Here is a 13,505-nt window from a genome sequence, read left to right on the forward strand (position 1 = left end):
TTAAAAATCTATAGGCAGGTCAAAAAAACTCAAATCATAAAACTGTTCTACTATAGAGGAACAGCACTTTGGAGAAAACATTTCATTTATATGACAATAATGTGTGTCTTTCTGTTCAATTTTAGTGTTAAGAAAATCATGTGCTATCTACAATTGCTCTTTGAAAAACTGCATGGGAATTTTAGGAAGTTAGCTAAATGCTATCTTTCTAAGTTATTTCCAAATTCAATTTCATGAAATCAAATAAAACTTCAATAAAATAAAAATATTAAACATTTAAAAATGTTGACATTAAAATATTTCAAATGTTGTCTTAGTCTGTTTGGCCTGCTATAACAAAATACCCTAATCTGAGTAATTTACAAGCACGAAAGTTTGTTGCTCACAATTTTAGAAGATAGGAACTCCAAGGTCTTGTTGCCATTAGTGTTTGATGAGGGCTTACTGCTTGCTTCCTACATGGTCATTTTTGCAGTTCCTGAGGGAGCAAATAAGTACCCTCAAGCTTCTTTTATAAGGGCTATAATCCCATTCATAAGCACTGCTCCTATAACCTAATTACCTCCTAAAATCCCCACCTCTTAGTACTATTATTTTGAGAACTGATTATTAACATATTAGTTGTGTGGTGGAAACATTCAGACTACAGAAAAGAATGAGCAAGGAGAATCGTATTAATTGAATATTCAACAGAGAGGTAGTGATTAAAAATAAATGCATATCAACTTCAAATTATATAAATCACAAGGATTCTAGGATCCTCAAGCATCATATATATTATGAGTTAGAATCAAATTATTTACTATAGAAGCACATTTCCAAATTTATAGAAGTAAATAAGATAATGCAGTCTAACATACCTTTAGTCACTTTACACACATTTCTCTTCAGTAATCCCTCTATTTGAAAACATGGATTTAACCTAAAGCCAAAAGAAATTAAGTTATTGTGACACCAAGAGGTGGCTTCCCAAGAACTAAGCCCCTAGGCTGATGCCAATCCAGAAGAGTTCACACCAGGATGTATACAAATAAGAAATAAAGACAATATACTGAGTTCTTAAGGAGTAAAATACTTTCAGCTATAGAACTATACAAATGTAAATTTAGAACTATATTCCATTTATTCTGAGGAGTTAACTTTTAGAAATACCCTGATTCAAGCCACTGAAAGAGTCCAATTGAAAGAGTTCAATTGCATTGAAACCTCAAAAACCTGTGAAACACAAAATTATGAGAACAATACAGAAAGGCAAATAAAACAGAAAGAGAACGTGCTTTGGAGTTACACAAGAGTAGATTGAAATCCCAACTCTCTTACTATGTATAGGACTGTGGATTAAAAATTTAATTGTCATTATCCTTAATTTTGTTACATAGCTCTTACTTGTTACTAATTCAGAGTTTCATAAGAATTACCTGAAATCACATTTCTATGTATTTTACACGAGCCTGTCACAGTATCCACTGAAACAATCACAAATGTTATCTTGAAGTGTTGGCTGGGTAGAAAAAATACTAGAAAAGATAGTAGTGTCAAGTCATGATATTTTTACTATTGTTGTGGAAAAATGGAGAAACTTCCTTGTCCTAGTCACATGTAGCCTTCTGGAAGCAAAAAAAAAAAAGATGCATAAAACATACTTTCTCAATAATGTACTTCTCTTTGTCAGTTAAGGTTACGGCCAATCACTGTTGCATACATGAATGCATTGTGACTTCTGATTAACTCATTCCAGATAAATTCATCTCCTATCAGGAGATTAAGCTAACTCATATGTGATTAAACTGAAACATATGCAACACTGGTTTTTGCTCTCAGTGCAGTTTTAAACTGTTAAACCCACACCAGCTGCTTGCCTAAGCCAGCAATTCTAATCATCCGGTATCACTCCTGGAGGCACGTTAGGTTACACGAAGAATGCAATAAACCAACACCAATTGTAGATTTTTGGCAGATCTATTTCAATTTCTAATCAAACTTAATCCAAGCTTTTTCCTTCATTATTCTTGTGCAAAGAGATTTAAAGAAAATTGATTTCAGCAAATATAACTTGAAGTTTTTCCACGTTGAGAGCCCCAAACAATCTGCTTTTGTTTCTAGTTATATACAACAAAGCTCCTCAAAATGATCTTCCCACTATACCCGTAATTCATTTTTTAAAACCACTAGTCTTTCAGTTCAAGATATAACATAAAAAGGATATGCCTTAAAATTTATAAATTAGCTGAGATTCTTTATAAAGAAAAATAATTTATTTTATTCTGAAGAAGGGAACACTAAGAATATCCAAACAATAATTCTAAGACTTAGATAATGCTTATTATAAGCATTCTTCAAGAGCTTCACACGGATTAACTCTTTTAAAGCACGCAGTAACCTAAGTCCGGTAATATTATTGTATCCCATTTTGCAGAGGAGAAAACTGCAGCATAGAAAGTTAAGCCTCTTGAGAGGTCAAGAGGCAAAGTAGGGATTCAGTCCAAGATTTTGTCTCCTGTTGTCTACTCTTAATGCTTATTTTACAATGATCTGCAAATTGTAAAAATCCAGAATGCCATTTTGAGATGAGCTTGCTATAAAAGATATCCAGTGGTCATATGTTACATTTTTTGAATAATAACAAGATGACTACATTCAGGTTATTATTCCCATTACAAGATACCAAAAAACTAATCCTTAATGAGGTAATTTGAACCCATCTTCTTAAAGTCATAACTTTCTATGTCATTCCTTCTTTCCTTTCCACACTGTTCTTCCCTACCTTACAAGGTCTGTAAGTGTCTATTTTAAATTTCTTCTATTAATCTAATCTTAATTATCTTCTTTCATTTGCTAGTTTTCTATTGCTGCTGACATACACACTGTGTTATTTTCTTCTACAAATCTTGAGTCATCTTAGTTTTCTAGGTCAGCCTTTTCTATGGTTTGTTTCAATTATCTATTTCGCATTAACCCTATGTGTCAAGCTATCTTGGTTTACAGATGTCTCTTAGAATGCCTGCATGAATACACTGGATTATCCCTCCAGAAATAGTACAAGATATTAAAAGAAGAAAAGCTCCTCCATTTGCTGCATTTCTTACTCACTCCAACCCCAGCTTCAGCCTTTAAATCTTAACTGCATCTGAAAAACTTCTCTGATTAGAGCTGCATCTGTCTGCAAATAAAGGAAAGAAGTTACCGTTTTTGCATTTGCACTATTTACTACTCCTGCATCTGTCTGCAAATAAAGGAAAGAAGTTACCGTTTTTGCATTTGCACTATTTACTACTCTTGTAGCTAAATACATATTTGAAGAGATCTGGCAAATACTGATTCAGATTAAAAGTGCTCTGGCTAAATATGCCAGGGAAAGTTAATCAAGGCAAGTTTTCGATCCAAAAGAAGAGGCCAGAGCTCTGATACTTGGATCACATGACGGAACACATGCCTAAGTGAGGAAGTGCAAGCCCTTCTGGTGTGGTAGAAAGTGACAGTGTGCAAAAGCATTTACGGACAGTGATCTGTTAAGCTCATTACTTTACTTTTGTTATAATGGAATTTCCAGGTAAATCAGCAGAGAGATCTAAAATCGGCAGAGTTCCCTGACCTAAGTCTTGCATCAATTTGTTCACCATGTTAGAAATGTGCCAGAGTAGCTGTTTTTCAGGTATCTGCCTTGGACTAAAAGCTGAATGGCCTTGTGTTACTGAGCAATAAAATACTAATGGTTAGACTACACTCCGGTCAGGTGCCAAAGTAATTATCCATTACCCTATATCATCCAGGAGTTCTCTTTACACATTTCTGATGCAAGCAGATAAAATACTTAATCCTTTCTGCAAATATGCTAATCCCCACAATCAACCTACACAAAAATAAAACTAAGTAATAACCATAATTTTAAACAAAATATGTCAGTCAGTTCCCTGATCGCATCTTGAGACATTGCTACTCACTGCTGTGATGTTGATTCTGTCATTGTCTTATACTTGTAAGCAATCTGGGAAAAGAGAAGGAAATAAACAAGATTAATTAATTGAAAGGAAGAAGTGAAATTGTCATTATTCACAGATGACATGATACTGTACATAGAAGACTACAAAAACTACACCAAAAGACTTCTATATTTAATAAGCAAATTCAGTAGTATCACTGGATACAAAGGAAACATTCAAAAATCAATAGCATTCTTGTACACAAACAAACTCACTGAGAGAGAAATTAGGGAAACCGTACCTTTCGCAATAGCATCCAAATAAATGAAATACTTAAGAATCAATCTGACAAAGGAAGAAAGAGCTATAGACTGAAAATTACAGTACTCTGAAAAAAAGAGATCGAAGAGGATTTCAGAAAATGGAAAAATATTACTTTCTCATGGATAGGGAGAACCAACATTGTGAAAATGGCCATACTCCCAAAACTGTCATACAGATTTAACGCAAACTCGGTCAAAATAATATTAGTATATCTCACAGATCTGGAGAAAACATTCCTAAAGTTCATCTGAAACCAGAGGGACCTTGACTAGCAAAGGCAAACTTGGGCAACAAAGGCAAAGCAGGAGGCATCACAATCCCTACCTTGAACTTATACTACAAAGCTACTGTGATAAAATCAGCATAGTACTGGTAAAATAAACTAAAACAAACAAAATCAGACCTGAGGATCAGTGAAATATATTCAAACATGCAAACACAACTACAAACACATGCAGCCACCTTATCTTTGACAAAGGGGCCAAACACATTCACTGGAAGAAAGATACCCTCTTTAATAAATAGTGCTAGTAAAACTGGCTTTTCACATGTTGAAGACTAAAACTAGACCCATGTCTTTCACCATGCACTAAACCAAAATCAAAATGGATCAGAGATCTAAATATGAAAACATAAACACTAAATCTACTGGAAGAGAAAGTAGGTAGAAATCTTGAAGACACAGGAGTAGGCAGAGATTTCATGAATAAAAACCAAACTGCAAGGTAAATACTTTAAAGAATCAACAACTAGGATCTCATAGTATTAAAAAGTCTTTGAACATCAAAAGAAATCACCAACATAGTGAAAAGAAAAAGTGAAAAGAAAAGAAAAGAAAAACCCATGCATTGGGAAAAAGTTTTAGCCAACTGTCCCACAGACAAAGGGCTTCTATCTAGAACATATGAAGAATTACAAAAAAAAAAATCAGGTGCCCAAAATTCAAAGACCCAATCCAAAAATGGGCATCTGAGAGGAATGCATACTTCTTAGATGAAGAAATATAAGTGGCAAATAAACATATGAAAAAATACTCAACATCATTGGCCATTTGAGAAATGCAACTTAAAACTACACTTAGATTCCAACTCACCTGAGAAAAAATGACTATAATCAAGAAATCAACCCATAACAAATGCTGAAGGGGCTGTGGGGGAAAAAAGGACACTTCTCCACTGTTGTTGGTAGTATAGACTGGTGCAACCACTATGGAAATCAGTGTGGAGGTTCCTCAAAAAACTAGAATTAGAGATCCCATTTGACCCAATTACTCCTTTTCTGGGTATTTTTCCAGAAGAATTGAAAACATTATACTACAGCGATATATGTGTTTATAGAGGCACAATTTGCCGTAGCTAAATATTGGAAACAACTCTAATGCCCATGAACTGAGGAATGGATAAAAAAGATGTGATATTTTTATATGGTGGAGTATTACTCAGCTATAAAAAATATAAACTCCAGGCTTTTATAGGTAAACAGATGCAACAAGAGACCATACTCATAAGTGAAATAAATCAGACTCACATGTGTAAATATTTTGTCTCCCTAGTGTAAGAAACTGAAAGAGTAAATAAGATCTGAAAGGTACAATAGATATTGTGAGAGGGAAAAAAACTGCTCAAAAATAAAAGAACTGGGATAGGGGGAAGGAGAAAAGGAAGGGAAATATATATATACACACAAGATAGCTAAGATAATTGTACTACTAATTTCTATTAGTTCATTGAAAGCAACAGTTAGTGCTTATATTATTTGATCAATTTTGCATGCCTATATCTGGTAATCTGAGCAACTACTTTGAAGATAATAATATGTAATGATTAATAATTTCCTATCATCTTATTTTGAAATTCTGTATCATTTTTATTATTTTTATTCTTTGAAATAAAAAAAGATTAATTAACTCATCACCATGATTACCCACAAAAGAAAACAAATATTATGTCACATTCTTCATTATAAAGAAAATGTTTCACAATTGCATAATTGGGACTGAGGGGACCAGAATCATAAGATTTATTACATTACCTTTTTAGTACTCATTCTACTAAACATTTGTTTTCTTTCACTCCATAGGGAGCATTTTTGTGTTTTTAGTCAATATAAAATCCCAAAGGTGAATGTTATAATAAGAAAGGATGAGACAGATACATGATTGTTACAATTTTACTTATGGAATAATAGTTATGGAAAAGAAATGATGGAGAAGAAAGAAATTTTAAAAGAGATGTGAATAAATCTGTTACAAGTTTTCTTATTACTAAACAAATAAAAATGCTATCATTTTCCCTTTGGTATTTTAAAAATCAACAAGCTGACAAAACAACAAAGAAGACAAAATCAAAACAACACAAAAAGTACAAAAATGATACATGACCTCAAGACAAAATGATAGAAATTTACGGTGGTTGCTATATTATATACTGTTATCTTCAACGAAGTTGCTTGGCCCATTAGACATAAGAATGTAAGATTGATCAAACAATTAAAGACAGTACAAGTAAAAAAAAATTAAAATAACTTTAAAAAACATCAGGAATGATGCAGAGCTTCACCGTACAAAATGGTAGGAGTTCAACAATGATTCTTATCCTTCATGTTGTTTTCAGCTCAGTCATTCTGATTACCAAATTCAAGCGTGTAAAATTGGTCAAGAAAAAAAGAAAATTTTGAGCATTGACTGTTGCTCTCAATAAACTATAGACATCAGCAATAGGGCTGGGGATTTAGCTCAGCTGCAAAGCGCCTGCCTGGCAAGCGCAAGGTCGTGAGTTCGGTTCCTGGTACTGGAGTAAAACCAAAAAAAAAAAAAAAAAACAAAAACATATAACCAGATGTAGGAATTCAAGCTTGATCAAACAACTACTCATTAACAGTTCCTTTCATTAAACCAACAGATATTAGTAGTACAATTATCCTAGCTATCCTGTGTGTGTGTGAGTGTGTGTATATATATATACACACATATTTTTCCCTCTTCCTTCTTTTTCCTCCCCTGTTCTTTATCACGTTGCTCCTTCCTTTTTGAGCATTTTCTTGTCCCTTTCACAATATCTATTGTACCATCTCACCCCAGAAAGAATGGCTATCATCAAGAAATCAGAGGAAGCATTTACTCTGGAACTTGAAGGATGGCTAATTTTAGCAATTAGCAGAGAGGGCTTTCTCCAGAGTTACAAGAGTTATGAGCAAAGGCAGGAACATGTGTGGAGATTCAAACCATCCTTTGAATACATTGGGTGACATTATAGGTCAAGTAATTTCTGTGGAATAATTTAGAAATTTAGAAAATTTCGTGTTTCTTCCTGGCAAATTATTTCCAGAGTTTTTTTTGTTTTGCTTCATAATGACAAAAAATTTAGCAAGGACCAATTCTATTTTGCCCTGTTTAATCTATAGGAGTAGGCAGAAATCTTTTCATAATATAAATATAAGCATTTCTTTGTTCCATTTAGAATGCTTGAAGGACTCTAACAATTTTTTCCTTCTACCTAGAAAATGTTTCCTTGCAAATATTTTTTGCTAGTTATAACTAACTGTCATCAGATATTGCATAAATGTCAGATACTCAGTTATTTCTTCTCTGATTCATCCAATCTAATGAGCTTTCCTTTTTCTTCTCCCTTCTGAGACTCCATTCTTTCTTTTCACTTTACTTACTAGAATTTGGACATCTTGAAATATAATCATAAATGTATTATGTGATTTTTTTTAGAGAGTGGCTTATTATGACTCCTATTTTCATTAAAATGTAATTTAAGTTTTTAATTTTGCAATAAATAGAAAATATTTCTTTATTATTGAAGTCTCTGTCAAACTAAACCCTGCTTATTGATTTGATTAGTAATGCTCTTTCTGTAGTCTGCTTTGCTTTCCCAAGCACTGAGATATCCAGCCAGAAATCTTTATAGTCATAACAGTACATTTCCTCTACAGCCCTGAAAAGATATAAAAAAAAAAACACAAAAAACAAAACTATGTAGTTGTAAATATTGGCATTCCATTTGATGCTAAGCTTATGGATGACATGATGGAGACCACCACAGGATAAAGATAAGAGAGGGAGGATGGTGAATGCTAGAATTCTATTCTGAGTACTCCTAGTCATATTAAATTATGGAAACTGAATAGCTGAATAGGAAGATAGCTAGAAATCATAGTGTAGCAGAGTAAATTGTCCCTAAATGGCAGCAAAAAAAATCTCCTATTTCACATTCTTGATTATAATCTATGCTGACTCCAATCAAAAACATAGGAGTCTATGAAACACCCCCTTCATGGTGTATGATGCACTTAGAACAAACACAGGCTACAGAACCTCCAAGTCTAGGTCAGAAAGGGCTATGCAGATGCTACGTTGTGGGCTTCAATATTTGTACTATGGTCCTAAGCTACCATGTATCCTGAGGCTACCTACCATTCTATCAGAAGCCCAGGTACATAGATAGGCCAAGTATAGGCACTCTGGCCAACAGTCTTGGCATCTGAGTTCTCTATGCCCAGGGTCTAGGTGGATGAGCCCTTGTATGATTCCAGCCTCTGGTCAGCAAAGCATCAGGCCTCTGAGTCTTTCTAGCTGAGGCTCAAACATTATGCAACAGAAGCCAGCCATAAATCCTGCCCCTTTCCCAAAATCCTGCCCCTCAGAGTCCAGGAGCATAATTATGGTTGTCTTACATTGCTAAAAGGCAAGAAAGAGTAATCATAATCTACAGAGCCTAACCCTTTCATTCACACATGAAGAAAAAGATTCAGTGTCCTTATATGACTCTATTTCCAGTAAAGGGATTTAAGAATTCTTATATCCATGGATGGATGGACAACTCTATTAGGAAGTGGGAAGTATCAGTTGCAGAACTCAGGGAAAAGCAGTTATGAACAGAGCCAAACTCCAGGAAGGAAATCTGACACAGAAAAGGAGGCTCGGCATCCTTATGTTTCCTTGTATTCTTTAACACCCAAATGATCAGTGTTTCTACCCAACTCCATGTTGCCAAATTCAAACTAAATAAAGAACTCAGAAACAACTTGCCAGACAGAAATGTAATAATAGTATCAGCTTACTTTTTCTTGTAGAATTTTATTATATTCATCAACCCAAGCTATAGGTCGAATGTATGTATCATCTACAACCTAACCAGAAGTAATTCAATTACATTCCTTCCTCTTGCTTTTAAATGTCTTACTATATTAAATATATATATATACATATATATATATGTATATATATATAAAATGAAATGTACTTTACCAATTTTAAGTGTGTTATTTGGTGACATTAACTATATTTACAATGTTGTACAACATCACCACTATTTATGCAACATTTTCTTCACTCCAAATTATTTTTCCTTTAATATATTTAAATCATTTTAAATCTCATTATAACTAAAATCTTAGCTCCATTTCAGTGATTTAATCAATTCCCACTTTAATAGGGATCATCAGCCCTCTTAGCTTCACCGAGTGCTAAGTGCATGCTATCTTTCCAAACCCCCTGTGTTGCCTCAGATGTCCTATCCAGTACTAAAAAAGAGTGCTTCTTGACAGTGGTGTGCTGGTGAACTATCTCTATGGGCAAAAAAAAAAAAAAAAGAATTGCAATCGGTAATGCTTTCCACCTTCTGTGGTGTCAATCCTCCACCATAACTGATGAAGCCATATCTGTGATTGTGGCAAAGATAAGACTTGCAACCCCTCCCCAGGTCTTAAACCTGATGCAGCACACCACCTACCTTATCAGTTGCTGTGGCATTCTGTGTCTTTGTGGAAACTCAAAAAATTTTGCCTTATATCTAAGCTGTTCATAATATTCTTTTTGTCCTTGTAAGTCTGAAATAATTGTACCATGCTATCTCACTTTTCGTTCCTAATAGCACCTCTCTCAAAGCACACTCATTTTCTCTCTATCTCTCTCGTCTCTCTCTCTGTCTCTCCTCCACCCTTGGTGAACAGTCTAGCTAGGTTTTTATAAATGTTCAAAATAGTTTCCAGTTTCTTGATTTGTCTGGCTTTTTTCTGTCCTCTTTTCCTATTTAATTGATGTCTGCTTTTACATTTACGGCTGTCTTCTACTTGCTCTAAATAATTTGCTCTTCTTTTTCCATATCCTTTTTTGGAAGATGGAGTCCTTGTGATCAGGAATGCTTGAATTACTCTTTATCTTTTTCATTTTTTTTTCAAATATCTTTTTAAGAAGGAGAAGAATATCCATGAAATAAGATACTCAGCAGAAAAGTGATTCAATAACTTTATATAATGATGAGCTCATCTATACCAAGCATATAGGTGGGATTTTTGATGATCACCTGGGTATTAAATGATAATTCTACAACCAAAGAAGATAAAACACATGCATCAAAGGTGACCATGGCTTTTAAAATAAAACAAGACAAGATTAACATGGTACAGAAAAGATGGAATATGAATAATTCTGCCTTTCTCAGGAAGAAATACTTCCATTGTGGCAGTGCGCTGACTCCAGACTATGCCACCTGGCTCGGTCCCATACCCCTGGTATGTGACCTGAACCAACACACTTTTCTCAAAGCCACTTTTTAAAACAGAATGATCTGAATATTTTAATATAAGCTAGAAATAACCTTGGAGATAAAAATACCACTCAAGATAGTATTTTATTCATGCATTTCTTATCAGTTGTACTCCATATTTTATGAGGCATTGTATAAACTAGATTTTCTTTCCTCTTGGTGTTAAGGCTGTATGATATAACTGTAGGGAAGTAAGTGAAAATGGATATTCAAGGCTGAGAAACATTTTTGAGAAAAGTGGTTTTAATCTTCACGTTCATGGAGTAACAATGACATAAACAAACATTTGCTGAATTTATACACTGACATAAGATTGAAGTGTGCAATGCTTTGGATTGCTATAGGCAGAAAGGATCACTAACTAGTCCTCAGAAAGAGTTTGTTACTCCCTTGAGCTTCTTTATTGCTTCTTTTCTTGCCCAATTTTAAGATGAATTGTCTCCCAGTCTTCTATCTTTGACCTTCATTTCTCTCCATTCTACTCATTCTGTCTGGATAGATTCACCTATTCATGTTTTTGTGTTCTAGTTCTTGTTTCCATGAAATGTAGACTTTTAATATCCTTTTTTCTAAGACTTATTACTGCATAAGTATTCAAAATTCAAATTGCTCTCATGAATCTGCATCTTTTGCATTGCACTCTTGCATATGTGCATCAGCCAACCCCTAATACAATACACACACGCACACTCACTTTCTGCTTTGCGTTTGGTTCCTATTCCAATTAATGGAAGCAAGTCCCACCCTGTCACTCTGAGTGAGAACATCCTATTAACCTTGGTTTCTTGCTTGACTTTGTCCTTTATTGTCTCTCCAATTGGTCATTGAGTGTTTTTGTTGTTCTTGTTGTGGTACTGTGGACTGAATTCAGGACTTCATATATGCTAGGCAAGTAATCTAGCACTGAACTATACCCCAATCCTGGCCATGAAGTTCTGATGATTATATCTTATTTGATTGCTTGATATTCCTATTCTTACTGTATCTTTCTATAATAATAGCTTTTTTATTCATTTACATGTAAATATTATCTCCTTCATGCCAATCTATCCTCTAGACATAGCTAGAGAGTATTTTTGGCTTCGCAGGGAATAAATTTCTGTCTCAACTACTCAACTCCAATGGTACAACATGAAAACTTATATGGAAAATATATAAATTATATATTTGCTAATTTCCAATAGGAATTCATTTTAAAAAACAGATAGCATTTCAGATTTGGCCCATTGTATACATTCTTAGTGTCCTACTGTAGAATTATAGTTCCAAAAAAACATGATCATGACCTTTTCTAACTTCTGTTACATTATGATATTTATCATAATCTTTCTCAGTGACAGGTGTCCTAAAGCCACATAGTATTATAAATATGGCAAATAAAAATTATTTGTACCATACTGATATAGGGAAAAAATGCAACTCCCAACCTGTTAGATAGGAACCATAGATGTCATATATGTCAAGTTCATGTTTCCCAAAATCGAAGAATGAATTCTAAGGAATAATAGGGGTTAAAAGTAGGAAAATTTATTGAATGATAGATCTGAGAGACAGGAAGGGACCCCAAGTGGGTTGCCACAGAGCCCACTTCTTTATGTTTTATAGGTGGGTATAAAATCATGAGGTGGGTATAGCGTGGGTCAAAAATATGATCAACCAATAAGATTACAAGTATAGCCATTTATCTAATGTTGATCCAATAGGGAAGCAGATCACATAGCAAGGGTACATGGAAAAAATTCTAGGAAAGCATGGGTCTGGAGATTCTGGTCACCCACCCTGGTGACTGATGTCTATCCAGACTTTATTAGACAAGGTGATACCAATTATAGTATAATCTAAAGTTGTTGCTTATCCCTTGGAGAGGGATGTAGACCTACTCATGCCTACTTGAGGCCTGCCCTTAGACAGATGCACCTCCAGCTACAGTTGTAATTTGTTCTCATCTTCTGCATTGACTCCCTCAAGGACCTTGCCCTGTCTAACTCCCTATAATACTTCTACCTAACTAATTGTCTGTAATAATACTAAATTCATATTTAGTGTGATATTCAATTTGCTGGTGAATTGCTTACATGGATTCCATCTTTGTACATAGTAACTTGTACTTCAGTAGTAATAAAGTCATAACCACGCAATGAATAATTTGTCATTAGCTATTATTTCAATCAGGAGTTTAAAATTACCTTATTGTGGAATAACATTTTAAGAAACTATCATGTTTTCATTTGCAACCTTTCTCCTGACTGAGGGCTAGGCATGCTTCATAAAGAGGATAAAACTCATTCTAGGCAAGAACAATTACTTGTAATATTTTTGCCATAAACCAGCACAGCTCTTGGTGTTCCTGGGGAAAAATGGTGAGAAGATGAAGAAATAAAGAGACAAAAGCTGAGGTCAGGTGGAGACTTCTGTCTCCTGATGGGAGGAAAGGAACTGCCCAAGGACTGCAGAGCATTTATTTATACACTGGCAAGGTTGATGTCAATTTCAACCTCTCTGCCTAGCAACGTGTTTGCAAGTGGGAACAATTTGCTTACACCTCTCAAGGAGCTCTCTATGCTCTCTGGCAGGCTTTGTCTTAGGCCCACATATGTGATTGATTTCCAATTTCAGTCACTCCCTATACCTTTTAACTCCCAAAACGATCTCCTGAATCTCATTTTAGGTGCAAAAAGTGTGAAAGATATGGCTTTGATCTGTAAAA

The 13,505-nt window shown here is 34.5% G+C and overlaps 1 long non-coding RNA gene across 1 annotated transcript in view; it reads right to left on the reverse strand.

The window, feature by feature from the left end:
• Positions 1–309: 309 nt before the first annotated feature.
• Positions 310–13,505, reverse strand: part of LOC106148743 — a 42,534-nt gene continuing 29,338 nt past the window's right edge. The window contains exons 2-4 of the long non-coding RNA XR_001234416.1: positions 3,942–3,985; positions 861–922; positions 310–478 (exon numbers count right to left, since the gene is read on the reverse strand). This is a non-coding gene — a long non-coding RNA (uncharacterized LOC106148743). The remainder of the gene's footprint in view (positions 479–860; positions 923–3,941; positions 3,986–13,505) is intronic.

This window comes from Chinchilla lanigera, unplaced genomic scaffold, assembly GCF_000276665.1.
Source record: "Chinchilla lanigera isolate Chin_1 unplaced genomic scaffold, ChiLan1.0 scaffold00027, whole genome shotgun sequence".
In the NCBI taxonomy this organism is placed as follows: domain Eukaryota; kingdom Metazoa; phylum Chordata; class Mammalia; order Rodentia; family Chinchillidae; genus Chinchilla; species Chinchilla lanigera.